The sequence below is a fragment of the Saccostrea echinata genome, unplaced genomic scaffold (genome assembly GCF_033153115.1).
Source record: "Saccostrea echinata isolate AGI-Se365-2 ecotype Australia unplaced genomic scaffold, CSIRO_AGI_Sech_v1 ptg000012l, whole genome shotgun sequence".
In the NCBI taxonomy this organism is placed as follows: domain Eukaryota; kingdom Metazoa; phylum Mollusca; class Bivalvia; order Ostreida; family Ostreidae; genus Saccostrea; species Saccostrea echinata.
In genome coordinates this window covers 8,529,217-8,554,507 of record NW_026889761.1, presented here as the reverse complement: position 1 = coordinate 8,554,507, position 25,291 = coordinate 8,529,217, and the positions used below count along the sequence as shown (strand labels likewise).

Genomic DNA, 25,291 nt, shown 5'->3' with positions numbered 1-25,291 from the left:
AAATTGATTCCTACCTACCATGCTTACAGGCTTAACTATGAAGATGTGACAGGGAGTGTAATAACAATAATTGTTCAGACGGATACATATTAAGCTGATATACGTATCAAATTTTAATGGATAGATAGAAATTGATAAACAATTACAACCATTTATTATAAACTACATAAAGATGATTTTTCAAGCAATTTGAAATTCTTCATTTTTTATGATAATATTTTATTTCGTATATATGTTTATAGATTTATTCGTATCAACAAATCTGTGTACGAGTTAATAACGCAGCCTGGTTCCCTGCATTTTCAGTGAACCACAGAGAACCAGAATAAGATTGTAGGGAAACAAGCCTTGTTACAAGGTTTGAGGTTTGTTTATTTTATATTATAATTTACACTTTTAAAAATTATTATTATTATGCAGAAATCTGTGTGCAGATGAATATTTACATTTTAATGTTATAAGTCGTTTTGTGGTTCATATTTGCGGTGACTGTCCCACATGTGTTTACCTGTTTACATTCACCTACTGACCTAGAGTCTTCAAAATATACCTTCTGTAATCATGACTGTTGTAATTAAGGTCTTCCGTCACAACGGAAGACCTTCTACTGATTCTGATGGTTAAGATTATTATTCTTTTTTTTTTCTTCTCCTTTCTAGACGCCAACTTTGAGGCCTCATATCTCGCTCATTTCTCAACGGATTTTGCTCAAATTTACAGGGTTCATAGACGTTACAAAATTCTATCAGAATGCTGTCAAACATATCAAAAATCCACTTCCGCTTTTGAGTTATCTCCCTTTAAATGAAAATTTAGGACTCTTCATTTCCGGATAAAGGCTCCGAGACTACAAAAGCTGGAGTAGAAATTCTACCGAATTTAAATAATAGAAGCATTGAAGTTGTGCACATCTATTTTTGTTTTTTGATTTCTGTGTTCAAAATGGCGCTAGATAGGGGTCAAAAATTAGAATGCCTAAAAGCGCGAAAATTTACACATATTTTCCTTTGTATCTTTTAAACTAAAAATATTTTGTTAAGACATGTTGAATAAAAGTTGTGCACAATTTTAAGGTTTTTCATTTGGCACCTCCAAAAAGGGGCCGGTCCCTTAAATTAGGGATCTAGGGTCCTTGAAAGTTTTCGTTTTATAACTCAAAAACGGTAAATATTTCGATATAGCTGTCGCTAAAAAAGTTGTTCTTTAACATATTATTGATCTCGTGAACTTGTTATTTTGTTCGAGTCTTTTTTAATAAATGAGCTAGAAGCTTGACCCATATACAGGTAACTAGTTTCATTAGACAAGTGAAGGTGAAATCTTTATGCGCATAACTGAAATAAACTTGCTATAAATGATAAACCTATCCAAAATAAATACTAATACTACTTTAAAATAAGTTTTTACGTGTTCTGTGGTTTCATTCCAAATTATTGAGTCACACATTTTCAATACGTCTCGGGGTTTGATTTTGTTTATAATTACCTAACCGGCCATCCCCTGATCACGCGTGACCTAGATCCAGTGATCAGTGGCCATACACTAAACAGGCATTGCCGTTCTAAATCTATTTTGCAAACTCAACTATGTACGGATAATTGTTTTTTTTTTTTTTTAGTCAAATCGGATCTTTCAAATTATTTCATCTTATCTATGTTGGTCATGTTGGTGATATACTTATTAAATTATTGTGGCCGAAATTACAAGAGATCCATTGCGTGTGAACCAGCGACCTGCGTTCGTAAACAAAACATCTTTTCGTCGTTTAATGTTGAAACATACACTATATTAAATTTTAAAAAAAAAGTTAGCAAAAAATAAATCAGTCTTTTACTGCATTTAACTGCGTTTCACATATACCCGGGTTTTGTGTTTGTTTACAATTATGTAACCTAATTATGTAGCCGAGGAAGCAGCTATTAGTGCTCATACACAAAACATTGTCGTTCTATATTCATTTTGCTGACACAATGATTTACGGAAAATTATTTTTTAAATCATACCGGATCATTCAATTAAATCATTTATTCTTATCTTAATTTGATTTAATTTAAATCCAAAACATTTTATTAAGGACGTATAAACGTCCCCGATTTCATGAATCCTAATCTTTAAACTGCATACATGTATTTAATAAACGATTTATTTCTCAATTATGTGTTATTATGTGTTTAATTTCGGAGATTCATTGCGTGTGGTTAATTCTGCAGATAATTCTAACTTGACACACAAGGTTTGTACACAAAGAATTCAAAAGAGATATATTTTGAAAACAATAAGACGCATTGCTAAACACTTTTACATTATTTTCTTTTTAAAATGGCTATCTTTATGATTACACCAACTTTAAACATGCTATGTGAAAAACTCTGTCGACTATAGTTTTGTAACTCCAGCATATGACAAGTACATGTGCTTTTTATTAAACACCCAATTTTCCATTAACGCCCAAAAAATCTACCTAGCTTAAGATCGATAACATATATTGCCCGACAATCATACAAAAATAAAACAATAGCTGCTGATTTGATTGACAGGCCAGCAACCTGCGCTACCTGATACTGTAGTCTGAGTTTGCATGTTTTGAAAGCAATTACACGTACCTGGTCACGCGTCAAACGCTTTCATGTACCGCTTGAAAAGTCGCTTTGTATACACTCTGGTAAAAACTTATATCTTTGTTGGTAATTATGTTTCACAAAATAATTGAGAGAAGAGAATTACACTTTGAGTTCATTATTTTTATTTTCACTGCTGTTTTGTACACTGTACTTGTACGCGATATGTCGTCCAAGATAACTGTACAGCTTTCCGAAGAAAAAAAAACTGGCGGCTATTCGAGCCCCTTTTCGCCTTCAATATCCTCTTCAAAACACACCTGTTTACAGAGAAGAGATCATAATATTCAATAAAATATTTCATATTATATGTAATCTGATTTTGTATGTATAAGTATTTGAACGGCTATATTGTGCTGAATTTTTTAAAATACATGTTTTACATGTATGTAATAAATATTTTTTAGCATACGATAAAATAACACTATAAGCGTAATTATTTCTAATGTCCAGAACTGTGTAACGTAAATGCCATGCATTTAAGACGTATGTTAACTATTTATAATTTAATTACACTTGCACGCGCGGTTCAAAAAAAAATGTACAAGGAGTACATATACATGGACTTGAATATAACAAACTTATTAGCACATCTAATGATGAAAATGAAAATAATTGATAATACACTTTTACAGCTTCATTTCAATGATAAGTTATTCTTAAACTTTACTTCAAATGTCAGAAAGGCCAGCATAGCCAAACTACTGTTAATTGTCTCTGTTTTAATTACGATGTCAATCACAATAACTTTTTTCTTTAGATCCCTTCATTTCTTATTTGTACATAGTTACATGAAATCCATGCACGGCGCTACACCTGTCAATCAAAATTGTAAACTTCTGGTGCCACGGAAGCATTTCCCCTGTGGTGTAAAATATTCTTTAGGTCAATTCTAATTTTACGCTTTTATAGATACAGTGTAATATTTCGAAACAACGTTTTAATTAAGGCTGAAGATGCATGCTGTGAATTTAACAAACCTCCAGTCCTAATTGACGATCCGTTCTTACATGTATATTATAATTAATCAGAGAGTCCAGTATTTGTGACAAATTTTGATTGAGATTTCACTTTCCCTTTAGGATAAAACGATTCATTAAATAGATTATGCATATGAGATGGATAGCTGTACTACATATAAATGTATACTTTTCACTTTGTAACAAGAATCGTGCCCCCCCCCCCCCCCCACTATTATGTTTTTATTTTTATTTATTTATTTTTTTTTTTTGCTTAGATATCAAAAAAATTTGTTTGTTTGTGCCCCGTCCGAGAAAAAAATGAAATTGCGTTCTACAGGCTTAAGTCAGAACATGATTTTCATAATGATAATACATTTATCAAAATGTTTCTACCCCTACGATTCGTAGTTGTGGTTTCGAATACCACCACGTCGCCCGCGTGGCGCAGTGGTTTGAGTGTTTGCTCTAGAGTCGCGGAGTAAGGAGTTAATCTTTACGTCTTGGGTTCGACTCCCTCTGCGGGACGTGGAGACCGGTCCTTTGCATGAGACCGTATAAACCGAGGTCCCGTGTAGCAGTAGATGCTGGGACGAAAGAGATCCCTCACTGCTCAATGGCCTTGACTGTCGAGTATAGGTCTGAATTTGCAGCCCTCCACCGGCAAGTGGTGGCGTTTTCATATGAGTGAAAAATCTCGAGAGGGACGTTAAACAACACACAAACAAACAAACTATTCCACTACGGGACGTGGAGACTGGTCCTTCGGATGAGACCGTATAAACCGAGGTCCCGTGTAGCAGTAGGTGCTGGGATGAAAAAGATCCCTCACTGCTCAATGGCCTTGAGTGTCGAATTTACAGCCCTCCACCGGCAAGTGGTGGTTTTTCCATATGAGTGAAAAATCTCGACGGGGACGTTAACACACAAACAAACAAACAATTTCACTACAGAACGTGGAGTATGGTCCTTCGGATGAGGCCGTATAAACCGAGGTCCCGTTTAGCAGTAGGTGCCGGCATGAAAAAAATCCCCCACTGCTCAATGGCCTTGAGTGTCGAGTATAGGTCTGAATTTGCAGCCCTCCACTGGCAAATGCTGGCAGCTCAAGGGACGTTAAATAACAAACAGACAATCAAACAAACATTTTTGTGTCGCCTGCAAAGCAGAGCAGCACTTAGCGATCAATTTACCTGGCGTCTGTCTTGCTGTCCGTCCGTCTGTCACACCTTATATATCGAGAAATGTAAGAGGTATGGGTTTGATAATTTGCACATATAGCTTGACACTATGGCTTTTGTATTTTTCCATGGCTTCCGACCTAGATATCCTTGAACTTGACCTTTGACCTACTTTTCAAAATAACCAATAATGCCGATATACAACTTCTTTTTGATATTTATGAGGTAAGTCTATGCTATTTAGAATGTGCACTGTTTGTCATAAAACATTTGAAAAATACCAGCGTTACAGTTCACTTGACCTTGACCTTTGACCTATTTTGTAAAATATACTGCGGAGGGTTAAATTTAACTTATGTCTTTTGAAATTACAGAGGCAAGGTTTAATAATTAACAGTTATACATGTTTATGATCTCATGACAATGTATTTTGACACTGTATGAAATAAAGAAACCACAAAAACTGAAATTTAAGTACTATGAAAATACAACGGGATCAGTATTCCAAAATGGATGGTGTAGACTGACAATTGCTGATATGAAAGACTGAAGCCTCTTTCGAAGGATTGTTGAAATCACGTACTTGAATAATTTATATATAATTATTTATAATAAATTTATTCAAATTTCATTAATATCCATTTTAGCTTTCAGGGGTTAAGGATTTGCATTTCTATTTGATTGTTAGATTCTATCGCAGTCTTACTATCCCTTGATTGTTTTGTTTTGTTTTGTTTTTTTGGCATGAACTATATTCAATGCCTTAGCAAATAAATAGCTGATAACTTTTAGACTTAGTTACATCTTTAATGAAGCTAAAAGCAAGCGACACATGCGTTCCTGGGAACACTCTAGTTCTGTAAGAAATCAGCAAAAATAATTAAGCAGAGATTTTTGATGAATAAAATGGGTTTTTTTTAACCTTTTTTATAACGCTGACTATATATACATGTATGGTCTGCGTTATAAAACATGATGTGATAGGGTAACGTAATGCACCTTGTACACGTACTCAAAGATGCCGACGTTTTTCAATATCGACATTGGACATAAAACATATATACAATAAAATTTGAAGCCAGCGAGTTAAAAGTAATAAATTACAACTATATGGAAACGAAATGAAAAAAACATGTGTAAACTTGTCAAGTTGGAAACACTCAGAATGGGTATTGTTGGTATCATACAGACTGTGTCATGGCCTTGACTCAAGTTCAACGTCACTAAGAACAAGATGCTTTTACTGGATGTGTGGTCTGAAAGAACATGTGTTAACTTGTCAAGTCGGTAACACAGATAGGTTTGCGTCATAACCAGAGTGTGTCATGGCTTGACGCAAGGTCATCTGGGCAAGTTCAAGGTCACGAAATAGAAAGTGTACATTATTTTATTGTCTTTCTACTGGCGAAGCATTGCAAGTTGATAGTCCCTTAAAAGATTATTTATCATCTTAGAATATGGCATGACCTTGACTCAAGGTCACTGCTCCAACGGAAGACCTATTCGTTGCTCTGCAACGAGCTCGGCTCTAGTCTTGTTTTTATGTTAGTTTACCATATGTAACTTGACTGATTTATAGCGATCACTGCAAGCTTTTAATATTTAGGTGAAGAGAAATTTCAGACTATCAATCACAGGCACTTGTTTCATATACGGTGCACCCCTACTTATTTTTACCACAAGGTATCTAACTCAATTTCAGGCACCCCTGCTTCAAGCTCGTATTTTGTTCATGTATCATTATCAATCATTAACCTACTTTAAAATGACATCGTTCGCTTCAAGAGACTTTTTTCTTGTCAAATAAATCGTTTCAGACGTCTCTGGTCGAGTCTCTTTATTGTAAAGCACTCATTTATTCCACGAAAATTACCTCGATACATTTTAAGACTTTAGATGGGATACAACTTCCAGTTGGGGGTAGAATAAAACCAGAGACTTCCGAGTATTCCATTCCGAGGTCTCTGGTTTTATCCTTCATTTATAACCCCAACCGTAAATTTGTATCGAAAATTACCTTGATACATTTTAAGACTTTAGATGGGATACAAATTTCATTTTTTTCACAGGTCACGAGGTTTCAACTTAAAAAATAAAAATTCTCACCGTTAAGATATGTTGGAAATTTTAGCTTGATGTGTTGATAATTTGCCAAATTATTATGTAATAAAGGGGACTTTATATGATCACCCGGCGCTGTCGCTTTAGTTCAGTCTTCACAACAATTCTTTTTCAGCACATGCCCTTCGGGCATGTAGACCTATCATTTTTACCCAGCCCATTCAAATTTGTACATGTCCTACTCAAAATTCTTACATTTACCAGTATTGTGCAACCAAAAAACCCATTAGGTATAAAGGTTTTATATTAATGTTGTCAGCGTCGTAAACCAACCATGGCCTGTGATTGCCATTTTCTAAAGCGTTTTTGTTCATAAATAACTTTTGAGTTGCATGCTGGTCATTTGTTGGCCGGTTTAGCTGAACTGAATTTCAGAAATGGGATCATGACTGTAGTGCTTCAGTATGTGGCATTGATGAACATCTCGTAATTTAGCAAGCAACTCGAGAAAACAAATAGGTTAAACTAAACACTTCAATGATTAGATTGACAATCATTTGACAGGTCGTATCGAGAATGTAGACAGGCAATCCATCGACATTACATATAGCAACGTTTAAGCGAATAATGGGGGTAGGACAGAGTAAATGGCAAGTAAAGATCGTACATTGAAAGAAGATTCACATATGCCCTCTTCGGACATGTAATTTGGCAATTTTTACATGCCCGGCTGCAAATTTAACAGGTCCCTGGCATTGGACTCCCGGGTTATTTGGAAGACTGTTAGTTTAGTTTCATGAGGTCCGACAACATTGATTCTCAATGTCTGCTCCCTCTACCCCATACACTTATCTTGATAAAATTACATAAATTATATTATTAATTATATAAATTGATATAAATTATTTAAACCGGTCTTGTTTATATAATTTTACAATGTCATTAACAGCTGCTTAAGTGCATATAATATTGTACTAAATGGATTTATATATAGGATTAGGGAAAGATCCTCACTTGATTATGGCAGCATATTTAGCCCGTAGGAGTTTATTATCTACCACACATGATCAATGTCACTTTTGGACGTAAATGACTTTTGACACCCTAACTTCAGTTCAAATCAACGTTAACTTTATGTGACGTCTCTCTGAATCATTTTTGGCATGTAACTTGGGTAAAAACAATTAAGTACTCTTGATGCATTTGATTTCTCTTAGCCCGTTTAAACATTTCCAAGGTCTATACCAGTTTTTGCAGGGGCGAAACTATGTAGAAGTTGGAAAAGAAACCCATCCCCTTTTTGACGTATTTGGTTTTCGAGGGGTGAAAATTTTCAATATTACACTCAACTACATGCAATATTTATTATATTATACTGAATGTTTTATACAAATACAAATAATAGTGAACCTTGAGCGCATAAATCTGCGCAGTCACTATTTTTTGGAATATCACCCGTCGTCAAGCAATGTTGACTGCTGCGACACTGGGCGTGGCTTCATTATTCAGCGGATAATAGTGCTTTTTAACAAATGTTTCTTGACAAATCAGATTAATTCATCTAATATACCTGAAAGTACAATATTAATTAATTGTCATCATTTTCCTATACATGTATTAGCATTTTTACTGGTAATGGTTTTGAAATGATAGGAACATGCACTGTTCAAAAAGTCTTAAAATGTTGTTTTGGCTCAATTTCTTTGTTAGATTACTGTGTTGAACTAATGCAGGTCAATTAAAGTAACATGATCCTATAGATTCCATGTACATTTAGTACTGTAAAGTAGACAAATTTATTGTTCTCACAAGTAGTTCTCAAACACTGATTTAAGTTGGTCTCCTGAAGGATGTAATAATGCAATTGGTCTGCTTAAGGTACAGTGTATAATATAGACATGCATATTTTATTTTGAATTTGTATTATGTCAATCATTAGAAATATATGGATCTTAATTAAAAAACATTGTTTTCATTAGAATTTAAGATATGTATAATAGGCATATATTCTTCATGCTTTTCCATAGTTAAGTCCTTTTTTACAGGGTCTCTGCTAGAATCATGTGGACCCCAGTGTAACAAATCTATGGAAAGAGAGAAAATCTCAGCTCAAGGGTCAACATGTCTTTATTCCAAGAAAGGTAAATTGATAATTTTTTCTGCTAAAATACTCTTTTATAAAATTATAATATCAATGCAAAAGAGTGAACAAACAATGTACCTAACAACATTTTGAAAATGAAAGTGCAATAACAGTTAATAATTATGATCAATCGAATGAATGTTAATATTCCAATCAAAGTCCTTGTTGTATATCATTTTTGCTAGGGCTGTGTATTGAGCAAAAAAAAAAAAAAAAAAAAAAAAAAAAAAAAAGAAAAAAGAAAGACATTTTTTAATGCGATATGCAATATATTGAATTCTTTAACAATTCTGTCAAAAAAGTCTTATAAATCATTATGCATGAATTTTATAAAAATAATAATTGTTTTTTACTCATTTTTAATTTTTTGTCTCACCGTCTTTAAAAATTACACTTCAAATTCAAACTTTTCTTGACTGTAAAATCAACATGTTAAGTAAAGTTGTCTATGTATTTTTATGATTTTGTAATAATCATTTAAGATGTGCTACCACCTTAATGATTATATCATTTTTGATCAGTTTTAATTCAAAACAATTACCGGTAAATATAATCTTTGGTGATTGAAATTCCCAAGTTTTTCACAGAATTACATAAAAAAGACTGCCTGCCCAAAATGTATTGGAATTAAGTTATTTTTAGCTCACCTGAGCCAAAGGCTCAAGTGAGCTTTTCTGATCAAAATTTGTCCGTTGTCTGTCGTCGTTGTCGTAAACTTTTCACATTTTCATCTTCTTCTCAAGAACCACTGGGCCAATTTCAACCAAACTTGCCACAAAGCATCCTTGGGTAAAGGGGATTCAAGTTTGTTCAAATGAAGGGCCACACCCTCTTTCAAGGGGAGATAATTAAGAATTAGTGAAAATTTAGTGGTATCTTTTAAAAATCTTCTTCTCAAGAACCACTGAGCTGTAAAAGTTGAAACCTTCATTACATAGTGTAGATTCAAATTTGTTCAAATCATGACCCCCTGGGGTAGGGTGGAGCCACAATAGGGGATCAAAGTTTTACATAGGAATATATAGGAATAAATCTTTAAAAATCTTCTCCTCAAGAACAACAAAGCCATGATTAGTCATATTGATATGGAATCATCCTCAGGTAGTGTAGATTCAAGTTTGTTCAAATCATGACCCCCAGGGGTAGGATGGGGCCACAAGGGGGGATCAAAGTTTTACATAGGAATATATTGAAAAAATCTTTAAAATTTTTTTTCTTAAGAACAACAAAGCCACAATTAGGCATATTGATATGAAATTATCCTCAGGTAGTGCAGATTCAAGTTTGTTCAAATCATGACCCCCAGGGGTAGGGTGGGGCCACAATGGGGGATCAATTTATAGTTTTACATAGAAATATGTAGGACAAATCTTGAAATTGTTTTTCTTAAAAACAACAAAGCCACAATTAGTCATAATTTATATGGAAGCATCCTCAGGTAGTGTAGATTCAAGTTTGTACAAAATCATGACCCCCGGGCGGGGGGGGCACAATGGGGGATCAAAATTTTACATAGGAATTTATAGAAAAAAAATCTTTAAAAACCTTTCTCTCAAGAACAACAAAGCCACAATTAGTCATATTGATATGGAATCATTCTCAGGTAGTGTAGATAAAATTTTGTACAAATCATGACCCCCAGGGGTAGGGTGGGGCCACAATGGGGGATCAAAATTTTACATAGAAATATGTAGAAAAAAATCTTGAAAAATCTTCTTCTCGAGAACAACAAAGTCACAATTAGTCATATTGATGTGGATTCATCCTCAGGTAGTGAAGATTCAAGTTTGTATCAAATCATGACCCCTCGGGGTAGGGTGGGGCCACAATGGGCGATCAAAGTTTTACATAGGAATATACAGAAAAAAAAATGAAAAATCTTCTTCTCAAGAACAGCAAAGCCTTGTTAAGTCATATTGATATGGAAGCATTCTCAGATAGTGTAGATTTAACTTTGTTCAAATCATGACCCCCAGGGTTAGGGTGGTGCCACAATTGAGGAAGTTTTACATAGGAATACATAGGAAAAAACTTCAAAAATCTTCTTCTCAAGAACAGCAAAGTCATGTTTTGTCATACTGATATGGAAGCTTCCTCAGGTAGTGTAGATTCAAGTTTTTTTCAAATCATGACCCCTGGGGGTAGGGTGGGGCCACAATGGGGGATCATAGTTTTACATAAGAATATATAGGGAAAAAAAACTTGAAAAATCTTCTTCTCAGGAACAGCTAAGCCATGTTTTGTCATATTGATATGGAAGCTTCCTCAGGTAGTGTAGATTCAAGTTTGTTCAAATCATGACCCCTGGGGGTAGGGTGGGACCACAATGGGGGATCATAGTTTTCCATAGGAATACATAGGAAAAAACTTCAAAAATCTTCTTCTCAAGAACAGCAAAGTCATGTTTTGTCATACTGATATGGAAGCATCTTCAGGTAGTGTAGATTCAAGTTTGTTCAAATCATAAACCCCAGGGGTAGGGTGGGGCCACAATGTGGGATCAAATTTTTACATAGGGATATATAGGAAAAAATCTTTTCATCAACAGAAAAGCCATGTTTAGTCATATTGATATGGAACCATCCTCAGGTAGTGTAGATTCAAGTTTGTTCAAATGATGGAGGGGGGGGGGTAGGGAGGGTCCACAATGGGGGATCAAATTTTTAACCAGGGAATATATAGGAAAAAAATCTTTAAAAATCTTCTGCTCAAGAACAGTAAAGCCATTTGTTATATTGATATGGAAGCATCCTCAGGTAGTTCAAAATCCAAGCCCCCTCCCCTTTAAACTTTTCAATACTGAAGTGATTTGTGCTTTTTCCTAGCCAATGTGCTCAGGTGAGCGTTGTGGCCCATGGGCCTCTTGTTTTTGATACGATATATTCATTAATCTAGATATGTATCGATATACAGGTAAACTTCGGTATCTCGAACACCGGTATGTCGAATACCACGGATATCTCGAAGTGAATCAACAGTCCCAGCCGTTTTTATTATATTTATGATTTTAAAAAACCCCGGTATCTCGAACACGGAAATCTCGAATACCTCGCTTATCTCGAAGTAGATTTACGGTCCCAAGTGCTATAAACACATGCGTTATCTCGAAGTCCAACAAATTCTCGCTCCACTGAATTCACACCTTAGTACACAATAATCCCATTATGCTAATTTTACGGTCTGTTGAACGTTTCCGTTAGGTCTAGCACAGGCTTCATGGGACCATTGCTGATAATCACACCTTATTAATCCCAAGCTGTTGTTTTTGGTAGTTAAATTTAATTACGCAGGCCAGGTGATTTGGAGGTGTTAATAAAATGCACTCTCAGAGATACTATGACACGATAATGAAACAGCAGCTTGGGGACGATTACTGTACTAGAAATTTAAATTATCGAAAATACACGCTTATACACATCATTACATATCAAAGTAAACACTGAACACATCAAAGTGATATTGACCTCAAGAAATTAAACAATTAAAGACATTATTTTGAGTATAAAAGTCAGTACCAAAAATCAAATCTTCAGTAAATATCATGTCCGATAAGGCAGTCTAACGAAGGACCCGGTAGCCAACCAGGGGGGATAGTTAGATTATCTGACCGTAGTGGAAAAAGAAAACTTAAAGTTCATACAATCGAAACAAAGTTTGCTTTTGTTTATTCATATTGGCAATTTCAATAAATTATTGTAGAACGATAATTCCTGTTGTTACATTTAGGCATGTGGGTATATGTACATATCCTGTTAAAGTCTTTGTGTATCACATTATATCATGATATACTTCAGACAAATTAGTACACCCGTAGTTTTGAATACAATTCATACATTGATTTCATTTGCCACAATGGTCTCTTTAATATTGCAATAATGCATTTGGTCTTCCTAATGCATGTATAATGCAGGTACTGTATATATTCTATGTCCAGCTTATAGGTGAGTGATAAAAAGATTAGCATTTTGAAACCAGGTTAAAACATCAGAGCATTGATTTGAAATTGTCAATTGATTCTGGCAAAAAGTTGTACCAATTTATAAGCGGGTCAATAGCCAATCCCTCCAAAATAACCTCAAAAAATGCAACTGACTTATAGGTGGACCACCTTATAGGCAAGTATATATACGGTATAGTTTTTGTTGAATTTTGCTAACAGCAAAACACTATGAATAATGAATTTTGGAAAAAAAAGATTATTAAGTTTAATGATGCATGTATGTAGTATAGAAATATTGTTCATATGCCTGTACATGGTACAAATATGCATTTTACAGAGTGTACATATGCCAGAATCATATGGACCGCAGACTGGCCCTGGTGATTCCGTTAAGAAAAAAGAGGAAAAATCAGTGCTTGTGCTCATTGGTCATTGGACAAAGGTAAATAGATTTATTTCATGAAACTAAACATGTAAATTACTAGGATATTAAAATATCACAATTAAAATACATGTACTGATTTATATATATACATGTATATGGATATCAGTTGATCTCCTTGATGGAGTTAAATGCATTTGTTATCCCTTTTAAGTGGATCATTTAAATATTATGCAGTTTATTTAGAAGCTCTTTATTATCTGCACTGTTCACTTTTACAGGGTGAATGCCAGAATTTTTTCAAGAACAGTCTGAATCTGACATGGAAAAATTGAAGAAAAACAGCCTTCCTGTTTATAAATCTACATTCTGACAAAGGGTAATTTTGTTTAGTTCAATTAGAAGTGCACATTTAATTTCAGCTGCTTTCCTTAATGATATATTATAGCATTTTTATTCCCTTATGAACAATATGTATACTTGTAAAGCATATATCACAAAATCTTCTGCAAACAAAGTTTTGGGTGTAGAGTGTTTGTTGTTTAACGTCCCTCTTGAGAATTTTTCACTCATATGGAGACGCCACCACTTGTCAGTGGAGAGCTGCAAATTTTTGTCCTATACTCAGCACTTACGGCCATTGAGCATTGAGGGATCTTTATTGAGCCAGCACCTAATGTGACATGGGACCTCGGTTAATACCTCTGTCTCATCTGAAGAACGGGTCTCCACGTCCCACAGTGGGATTCAAACTCGCGATGTAAGGATCAGCTTCTTTCTCCGCAACTCTAGAGTAGACGCTCTAACCACTGCATCTGCTCTACTTTGGCAACTTTGGGAGTATATAAGCATAGGAATCATCATGTCCATCTGTCTGTTCATGTGTTTGGCCACTTTTATGATTAGTTTTTTTGTTCCAATTCTGGCTGAGATAAATTGATTTAAGTCATCTAAATACAAACAAATTAAGGGAAATTACTATGGTATTGGAATGAACTTTTTGGAATACTGTCTAATTGTTCCATTGTAGTTGGTTTCTTTAATGTTGAAATAATGCATCTGGTCTTCCTAATGCATGGCATACACTGTATGCATGTGTAATGTTAAAGTTGGCTGAATGTAAAACAGTTCTTGCGTTATGACAAAGGTAAATAGATTTAGTTCATGTAACTAAACATGTAAATTATTAGGGTATTAAAATCTCAAGTTTTGAATACTGATTTACATGTGGAGAGTAGTTGGTCTCCTTAATGCAGTAATAATACATTTGGTCTCCCTTATGCATACTGTATATTATATAAATTTAATGACTGACATGTACGAGGGTTGATCCAAAAGTTCGTGGAATTTCTTCTAGTGTTGTACCGATAATCAGAAAACATTGATTGTCGACAAAAAAATGCTACTGATTCCGATGATCGATTATAGTTTTTCATAATCGATCATCGGAAACATACTTCTAATACAATACATTCCGGAATTATCCATTTCTGGTTTAAAATTTATTTCTTCTTAATGAAAGAAAATGGCATCTGCATCTGATACTAGCCAACTAGCACGAAGCAGAGGTGATTAAGAACCGAAGATGCATATATAGGGCCTAAAAAAAATTATTTTTGTTTCCTGTAATAACCCGACCGACCCATTCCATTTACCCCTGGGTGAATTTTTTTTCTGCCAAATCTGTGTTTGCTCTTTGGTTTGATCAATCAGCTGATTCTTTTTATTCAAAAAATATTAATTGTATCTTTTATTTGAGATATAAAATATGCAACTTAGTCAACATTTACCTTAAATATAGAGTGATCAATTCCCCCCACAACTTTTTGAAGTTCGTTTTCTGCCGCTAGGCAGCCATGTTGGGTGTCCACTGTAAATATTTTTAGGTCTAGAAAGTGTAAAAGAAGCAAAACAACAAAGAAAATAATATATTATGTATTTTATATATTCATGTTAAAGAAATAAATGAAATTATTGTAATAGTCTGCTTTTTGTATACAAAACTATGAAGAAATCCGATTATAATCGGTGAAATCGCATCAGAAGCAGTAACCAATTCCAACCGATGATCGATTATGAAAATTAACTGATGTCTCATCACTAATTTCTTCATATTTTTTTTTTATTTATTAGTGAAAGCGGTTGAATACTGATTTACATGTGGAGAGTAGTTGGTCACCTTAATGCAGTAATAATACATTTGGTCTCCCTTATGCATACTGTATATTATATAAATTTAATGACTGACATGTACAAGGGTTGATCCAAATGCTTATGGAATTTCTTCATATTTTATTTTTTTATTAGTGAAAGTGGTTGAATACTGATTTACATATGGATAGTGGTTGGTCTCCTTAATGCAGTAATAATATATTTGGTCTCCCTTATGCATACTGTATATTATATAAATTTAATGACTGACATGTACGAGGATTGATCCGTAAGTTCATGGAATTTCTTCTTATTTTATTTATTTATTAGTGAAAGTGGTTGAAAATTACAAATAAAAATATAGACACTTGTTGAATTTTTTTAATGAAAAAATATTTTAAATATTAATGATAGTAACTCTATGGCAGTTGCCATAGCAAAGGATGTTTTAAAATGCAGGGGAGACATTTACTCGTTCATTATCATTTTAATTCTTAATACGTGATATAAGAAAAAACCTGCGCTAAGTGGCAAATAAAATGAGAATTTTGTCATTATTACGATTGCTTGACCACTAATATACCTGTCTGTGAGAGTTTTACTGATTTAACTTGATATTTAGATTATTAGTTGATGATTTCTTGTTCATCTTTTAATTGTTAGAGAACGTCACATTTCAGTCAAGTTATAAGTTTTGTTAAAATCTTAGGAACACTCTGACTTGAAGGGGTATACTACTGATACAGGCTGGAGAAAAATGCATTTAGCAACTGATTTTCCAGTGGCGTGAGAAATTTAAGAACAATAGAACTTCCATGGAGGTTGATTAAAGGTGTGACTGCTTTTGGAGGGTCTGTTTTTCTCGTAGACAAATTAAGCCTTGATGGATGTTGACCACTGACGTACTGTGCTTGACTTTGCTACTGAAATTGGAACATCATATGGAAAGATGGGGAGTATTTTTGAAATATGAGTGTAATATAAAGATAAGTCGATTGGTGGATACCCAGGCTTTTCTTGAGAGAAAAAAAGAGAAAAAGGCAGAATATTCTGTAGAATAACTTAGTTGAATTGAACATGAGGGTGAGATGCTCCTATAACATGACATGACATACTTAACTTGACGTTACGTCGAAGTCTCCCCCGGATTTTACAACTATCAGTGTTCAGAAAGCTCATGTGACCTTATTGGTAATTGGAACGTGGTGAAATTTTCCAGTATTGTTGCATAATGACTCTATATTATAAATATGCCTATTGTTTGCTTTCATCAAATCACAATAAAATTTTAGAAATAATTAGATTCCATGAACTTTTGGATCAACCCTCGTATTAGAAAAAAGATGGATCTAAGATTGAACAGGTTATAATTCACCTGAGTCATTTAAATTACTTATTGCTATCTGTTCTTGTTCAGTCATCATGTGTCAAGTATTGTCTGTAAACTATTGAACATTTTCAGCTTCTTTTCTGGAACCAGTTTCAACTAATTTCTCGGTTGAAGTACTGTATAGGGGATTAATTTCAGGGGTTGTAATTTTCATGTTTTTCTCTCCTCTGACACGATCGCGGTTTGTTGAATTCGCAGAATCGGTATATAACTAAGGTTACATGTACCTCCCTTCAATGTCTATATCCATTTAATCCATAGCATAGCTAGAAGGCATTAATCAGCGTTATGTATTCACTTCACAAACAACAGGGTAGATTTATATATACATCAGCAAGTTCAATAGTTATTTGAATGATTTTTTTAAACCAAAATGTTGATAAAAACATGATAATGCAGGTAACAAATACACGTCGTAACATAGTTACGTACGGGTATTCAAAACCCATGACCCTAGTGTTTTGATTGATGAAACATGTAGCTTTGGCTATTAAAGGTGCTTAGACACGGATTTGAACTTAATATTTTCTCAAATTTTCTGTATAATATCACGACTTATATATTGCAATAACATTTCACACGAAAATATAATTAAAAACTTATTTTATCTGAAAATTATTGGAACTATGAATTCCGGGACGCGTTTGATTAACACATCTTTGCACTCACACAAATTTTAACTTTATCCTTAATATTTAAGAAAAGAAGTGATTTTGTTATGTATAAATGAAAAATATTACATCTATAATCCAGAAAATTCAGAGTAGAAATGTTCGAAAGCAAAACCATCTCATCAGTATTGTCAGTCCGTGCTCTATGATGTGTACAGAGTTTAACAAATTGAACACACCCGTGAAACGTAAACTGTTTTTGTAAACAGGGCACGAGCTCTGTTATTGTTAATGTATACGATTCACCGGGTGTGTTCAATTGTTAAACTCTGCACACATCACTGAGCACGAACTTACAATACTGTGAGTGGATTTTGCTTTCGAACATTTCTACTCTGAATTTTCTGGGTTATAGTTTTAATATTTTTCATTAATACGCAATAAAATTGCCACTTTTCTTAAGTATTAAGAATAAAATTAAAATATGTGAAAGCACAAGGATGTGTAAATCCAACGCGTCAAGAAAATAGAAGTTTTAATAACTTCGAGACGAAATAGGATTTTTATTATATTTTAGTATGAAATGCTATAGCAACATACAAGTCATGAAATTATACAGAAAATTTGAAAAAATATTAACTTCAAATCTGTGTCCAAGCACCTTTAAAACAGTTTTTTTTAAAAACAAATACAGGTTATTATCTGCTGGGTGATCTAAATTAATGTCAAGCATTTTAATTAAAATAATTGAATGACAAGTACGATTCGTAATTACTGAAATGACCATGCACTGCACGTATATTTACCTATGATATCGTAGTCTATTCTCAAATTTCCAAATATAACATGTAGGTTATTGAAAACTTATTCACTGTTTCTTGAATTCACGGATTTATTCACACCCTGAATATAGCGAATATTAACACCGCGAGTTATTTTCCCCCTATACAGTATACAGACTTAATATAGAAATGATTTTATCGACTTTCTCAATCTATCATGAATTTAAAAATGTAAATATAAGCATTTAATTGTAAATATTAAACATTTAGCATCTCATAACCAGAGTTGGAAATTACTGACTGCCCGAGGCAGTCTGTTTTTCAGGTAGGCAGGGACAAACTTTAGATTAACCTCGGTGGTCGGGGTCATTTAAACAGGTAGTTCCTGTTTTCCTTCTTTTTTTTTCAGGGTATAGTAAGTCTATAGAAATTAAGTAAAATATAGTATATCAAAGGAACACTTCTAGTTAAAAATATGAGATGACCTATAGGACCAATATTGGTTTCAGTCTTTAGAAAAAGCTTACCGATATATGTTCCGGTCACTGATTTTAGGTCACATGTGTGTAGTTTCTTGTTTCTCATGTATTGCTTTAGTTCTACATTAATAGTAATCTAACAACCAAGCTTTATGATAAACGTGATGACTTTAACTTTTCAATCGTCAACTTCCCTTACTTATTCAGCAATATACCTTCATCACCTGCATACGGGGTTTATATCTCTCAGTTGATTCGATACACAAGAGCATCCACTTTTGCCGAATGATACTTCTTGTGCTATTTTACCCGAGAAAAAAATCGAATGAAGTTGTATAGATACCTGTATCCATAGTGATCAAACTAAGAAATTTGCATGCTTGCGTTTGAAATAATACAGTAACTATTAACATTAGTTCCTTTAAATTTTAAAATGAAAAAAAGTGTATTTAGGTGGCTTTCAATACCAGTACCATTGTCTTTTATTTATGATGACATTTTAACGACACTAAACTCTCCTAACCATCCCGTGTTCCTAAAACCAAATATATACAAACTTCTCTATGCGGCTTGACTTCGATATAATGATACAAAACGTGGTTATGTTTTACAGTGAGCATCTTTGAGGAATGTTTACCTGGGTAGAACTCACGTGACTACCAGTATTTTAAATAATTTATTCCACGGGTGGGTTCAACATAGGTCATACAGGTAAATAGCTCTTGCTTGTTATAGGAAAAACATTGAACTTTTCATACATTTTTAATATTTTAAGTACAAGCCTAATCATGTACAAATTTCCTACTTTCACACAAGTTTTATAAATGTATAATGCATTTTTTGTCAATCGCACAAGTTTGTACAATGTTAGGCTGACAATAAACAAAAGCTTTGAAATGAATGACCGTCCTCGATTTACTATAAAAAATCACGAATGTCGGCTGACCCCTACCACATTGTATGGCTTTGCTCTTTGTATATTCATGAATTTCAGCGATAAAATTTGTTGAATCTTATGGTTTAGATATCAATTAATGATCTGAGATGGAAAATTATGCTTAATTTAATTCTTCATTTTTTCACATTTTACCGGGGCCCGTAAGTGCACTCGTTCTTTAGTGTTTATACAGGTAAAAAGTTTGAAAAAATAAAAATGTGCCAACAAATGGTTTCGAACCAGGACACTAAAAATGTTCATGGTGAGAGTCTGCGGTCTATCGTTCTGGGCCATGCTGACTATGAGGACATTTGTAATAAATATAAACCAGTGTGATAGAAATAGGTTTTCACGTTTTTTGTAGTTTTTTTTCTATGAATTTCGACCCTAGGCACCTCTAAAAGAACCTTGTTTTAAATAATTGCTTACTAGATCAAAATCTATCAAAATTTCATAATTTAATTTAGGGGCAGGCAAAGGGTGATTATATTGCATCCATCGGGTATAATTTTCTTATCAGAAAATTGTAGAGATATGCAAGGTTAATTAATGACAACATTTATTTTTCCTTTTTGCCTAATACTTTTATGATTTTCACTAATAAATTGATTATTGAAAAAAGCCTTTAATATGACTGCTGATTTTATCTCCATCTGTTTATTTTCAACACCTTTTCTCATGATTATAGTAGATAGAGAACAGATTATGATTTCTAACATTTACTAGCTTTTACAGATCATTTCCTTGAGATAGGTGGAACCAACAGTCAAATACAGACACTTTTTAGAAAAGTAAAAATCTGGCTCAGGTTAAAAAAAAAAAAAAATCATTTACAGTTTTAACAATTAGTAATTTTACCTTAATTAACTGGAAAAATCTTATTTGACGAAATACAGGTCAAGAATGAAGAGTTTAAAGCCTAGTAGGGATTTTGGTCACGCAGGTAGGTTAGGCTTCCCGTAGAATATCACAGTGCACTCTGTGCCTTCACATCTCTGAACTACCAAAATATGACGTCATAATGGAAAATGACGTCAAGTCACTGAAATCTTGAGGTGTTATGACGGGGAGAGTGTCATGAACTTTACACTTTATTTGAAACTGCATGTAAAATGCTAGGTAGCTATTGCAAAATTCACGGGTCGTTAAAGGTTTTTTTAAGTCGTATATGTCAGAATATTTTAAAAATACACCGTTTACCTACCCTTGATTGAAATTCAGCATGTTCAAAATGCTTATGAAAAATATACTTTTGAAATGTACTCTGTTTTATACCCGTGGTTGGAGGTAGAATTTATTTAGTGTGTATAAAAGAGTCTGGCGCAGGTGAAGAATGAGGATTAATCTGAGAATTTTTGTTGAAATCTGTAAGAAGAGGTTGTTCTCTAACTGAATCTTGCTTGGGAAAAATGTGTGTTGGCTTTGTTTTAATACAGATTACGATATTGTGTGGAAAATACCCTCAAATTTGTAGGTAAGTTGAATTTCTCTGGAAATATTTTGTATCTAAGTAATACTATGACTTTTCCCAAGCACATTTCGGATACACAAGGATACGATGAGCTTATTTTTATAACAAAATGTTAATAATTATTGTGTAAATCAACTGCGCCGAAGCGATTTATATGAAACACTTCAAAAAATTATAAATGACCATCACGTGATCAGCAAAGTCATGTGATATCATAACAAATATGTTAATACATAGCCGAGGAAATCCTCTATATAAATTGGAAGTAAAGTTCAATACTTTTAAATTAAAACTAAAACCAACCTCGCAATGACATATTATGTTTTGAGCCCATTTTAAAGCTTCGGGAAGCCTAAACATAGCTGCGCAATCATTACAGGTAATCTGCAGGCCCTCTCGAGAATTTTACACTCATATGGAGACGCCACCACTTGCCAGTGGAAAGCTGCAAATTCTGTCCTATACTCTGCACTCATGGCCATTGAGCAGTGAGGGGTCTTTTTCATGCCAGCACCTACTGTGACACGGGACCTTGGCTTATAAGGTCTCATCTGAAGGACTGGTCTCCATGTCCCACAGTGGGATTCAAACCTGCGACATAAGGATCAACTCCTTACTTCGCGACTCTAGAGCAGACGCTCTAACCATGGTGCCACGCTTGTGACTAGCTCAGTTTTAAAGAAATCATTCAAGATATTTTTTATCAAACTTAATATGCTGATACATATATAATTAGTAAGACCTATTCAACTATTTCAAAAACTTTTGACCTTTCCTGTGACCTTGACCTCACTTTCCTTCAATTTGCATTTTGCATGGTTTTAAAACCATTTAAAATATTGATATCTAAGGCTATGCATCTATACATAATTTGGTGAGAATTTATCATCTATATCCATTTTTTTTAGATTTCAATTTCAATTTTAAAGAAACTTTTCAAGATATTCTCATCAAACTTCATACACTAACACAAAATTTCATGTTGCATTACTATACACTCTGCAGGCATACATGTCCTATGGACATATTTCTAGTGTATTGCTATTTCTGTTGTTTGTTTACTTCCGGTCAGTAAGTGCCCCCTAGGGGCAAGCCCCAGTCCTGTTTTCTTTTCCAGGGTTGCAACAGCGCCCCCTAGAAAAACAAGTTGCAGCATCCAATCAAATCGTGTTTTGTGCTGCTTTATGCCAATGAAATTAAGGTTGGACAGCATATGTATTATATTCTGACCAATGGGGTTGCCGTATTTTCAAATAATTAGGATAGACTTACCACTTCAGCATTCCTTTCATCACTGAAGTGATATACATGGTCAAAAATTGACTAACTTTCATTTTTGTGTCAACTGCAGAGCAGAACGACACTTAGAGATCACTTTACCTGGTGTCTGTCTGTCCGTCTGTCACACCTTATATCTCCAAAATTTTGAGAGGCAGGGTTTTGATAATTAGCATTATATATGTTTTTGAGCTCATGATACTATACTTTGAAACTGTATGAAATTCAGTTACCACACAAACTTATATTTAAATACTATGAAAATACATTGGGATCAGTATTCCACAATGAATCGTGTTGACTGACAAAGTGACAATTAAAGTAAAGACAGTCTGAAATTCCTTTCCTCCGAGGATTGTTGGAAGCACCTACATGTGTATTAATAAAATGATAAATAGTTATTCCTCATAATTTCAATTTAATTATTCATTTGAGGACTGGGGAACCATATTTTCTTTGATTGCCAGATTCTATCCCAGTCTTTTACTTTTGGATCCTTTTTTTTCCTTGCAGGCAAATGCATGAACCTCCACGCTAATATTAAATTAATAGCTGACCACTCTTAGATTTATTTACCTCTTTAATGACGATACCTAGCAGGTGACATATACATTCCTTGAAACACTCTAGTTCCTATTTGATTTTCACTAATATAAAGATTATTGAAAAAAGACTAAGGTGCTCTATAGTGATCAGTCTATTCATTCATCTGTCTGTCAAATACATATATCCCATGTTCAGAGTACAGGTGACTCTAAATACTTCAAACTTTATATTTTTTAATTAGATACATGTAGCTGCTTTGGAACATCTGAAAGGTCTATTACATTATCACTAGTTTTACTAGTTTTCTTCATGTAAGTTGAATATATTTTAAACTTTTAAATTTTTATTTTTTCCAGGTAAGAAAGAAATTCAGGAGTTCTTAAATTGCCCTTGGAGTTCTTGGATTGCATCAAACTGCTAAAAGACCTCAACAAAAACAGCGTCTTGAAAATAAAAATGAAAATATTCAGTGAAAAAAAAAATGATGAAAGAGCCACTAAAAATCTTCAAGCCTTTGAGCTGAAATCTGGAAGTCAATCTGTGGACTTTACTAGTACTGTATGTCATAATTACTAAGTCATCATTTGTGTATGATAAATACACTAAACTGTAAACACTTGTTAAAATGTGTATAATTTTTAGATATAATTTGTAGCTCACAGACTTCAATAGTTTCATGTAATTTAAGTAATAATGAAAATTTCCTGTTGTCTAGCTAGATTAGAAACTATTATTGTCCAATTTTGGATATTGTGAAATAATTCATCTAGTATGCATACATGTGTGTACACTTACGTGTAAATTAATTGTTATAGCAAATTCAATCGATCATTAAGTTGAATGTTGACTAATGTTTTTCATCAAAATTGTTTACACTGAATTGTTCCATTTGCCCAGTCATGTCAAGGAGCACATGGCAGGAAATGCTTTCTCCTCCATTGCACCTGGTGTTTTTAGAGGTCTGTGTTTGCTCTGCTCTAATTATGTATTGTTTCAATGGACTTTAAAGCTTGATCACTGTTGGTAATCTTCATATTTCATATACTATTAGAGTACTTGAAGAAAACTGTAAAGATTTAACATACAGTATAATGCATGTATATTGCACTTTAAGTACAGTGCATGTGGTTAAGAAATGTTAAATCGTCTCATAGTGCATTGAATTTGTTGAAAATTAGAAAATGTGTTGAATTTTTTTTTTGAAATAATGTTAGATTGCACATTTTTTTAAATCATGCAAGTAAGAAATTGCTAAATATTTTTTAGCTTTTCTGGACAGTCTAGATGAGTTCTTATTATATACCTAGCATTGTCATCCCAGTTAAATTTAAGGAGCAAGGTTCATTCCTAAGCTCTACCTGGAAAAACTTGCATGGATTAAAGCACATTAACAGATTTACTTCAGATGCTTGACCTGATCTACATTTTCCTCATGTTTTTTTTTGTTTTTGTTTGTTTGTTGTTTAACATCCCTCTCAAGAATTTTTCATCCATATGGAGATGCCACTACTTGCTGGTGGAGAGCTGCAAAATTTGACCTATACTTTGCACTCAGGGCCTTGAGCAGTAAGGGATCTTTTTTGTGCCCACATCAACTGCTAGGCGGGACCTCGGTTTATATGTTCTAATCTGAAGGACTGGTCCCCACATCCCCAGTGGATTTGAACCTGAGACTTAAGGATTAAATCCTTACTCACGACTCTAGATTACAAACTCTATCCTTTGCGCCACATGGGGGACTCCACAATATTAAGTGTTTTGAGCAGTCCTATTCTCATGTAATTATAAACTCTATGTTGAACAAACCTGCAAAGATGATGTATGTACATGTAAATGTTTCAGGGTACCAATCCTTGATTTGACTTAGATTTTCTGGATTAATGACCAGTTTTTTAGAGAAGGTTCATTCAAAGTAACAATATACTCTTTGGTGATCAGTAAACATAGATGATGTATCCTGCTTCTGATGCTGGATGTAATATACATTTTCAGGGTTATTGAGCAGTTAAATCTAACCCAGACCAACTTGCATAGATTTTGGATCCAGGTGATATACATTACCAGAGTGTTTGTTGAGTGAGACTTTGCCTTACTAGTAGATAACATTTATAGAAGTGAGCTTTGTATTCTTTGATTAGGTATGTTTTTTCTTTGCTCAGGATATATATACCATCAGTGCCAACTACCATACATTTTATATAATAGATGTAGCTGTTGTTCAACTGAATATGATAAAACTGTGGATGAAAATAATTTGATTTTTGTACCTTTGAATGTATTGAATTCATTTGTAAAAGCTGTTATGATACAATGTTTGATATTTTATAAAAGTTTTTAGCATATGCAATCAATAAATGTATCA

At 33.7% G+C, this 25,291-nt stretch overlaps 1 long non-coding RNA gene across 2 annotated transcripts; it reads left to right on the top strand.

Annotated features, from left to right (window-relative positions):
• The first annotated feature begins 266 nt into the window (after positions 1 to 266).
• On the top strand, positions 267 to 23,729 carry LOC133185292 (uncharacterized). Of its 2 annotated transcripts, none has more exons than XR_009720889.1 (5): positions 267 to 365; positions 8,865 to 8,960; positions 13,240 to 13,344; positions 13,566 to 13,663; positions 23,286 to 23,729. It is a non-coding gene; the product is annotated as an uncharacterized LOC133185292 (long non-coding RNA). The 2 variants fall into 2 exon arrangements; XR_009720890.1 differs by lacking the exon at positions 23,286 to 23,729 and adding an exon at positions 19,311 to 19,411.
• Positions 23,730 to 25,291: the final 1,562 nt, after the last annotated feature.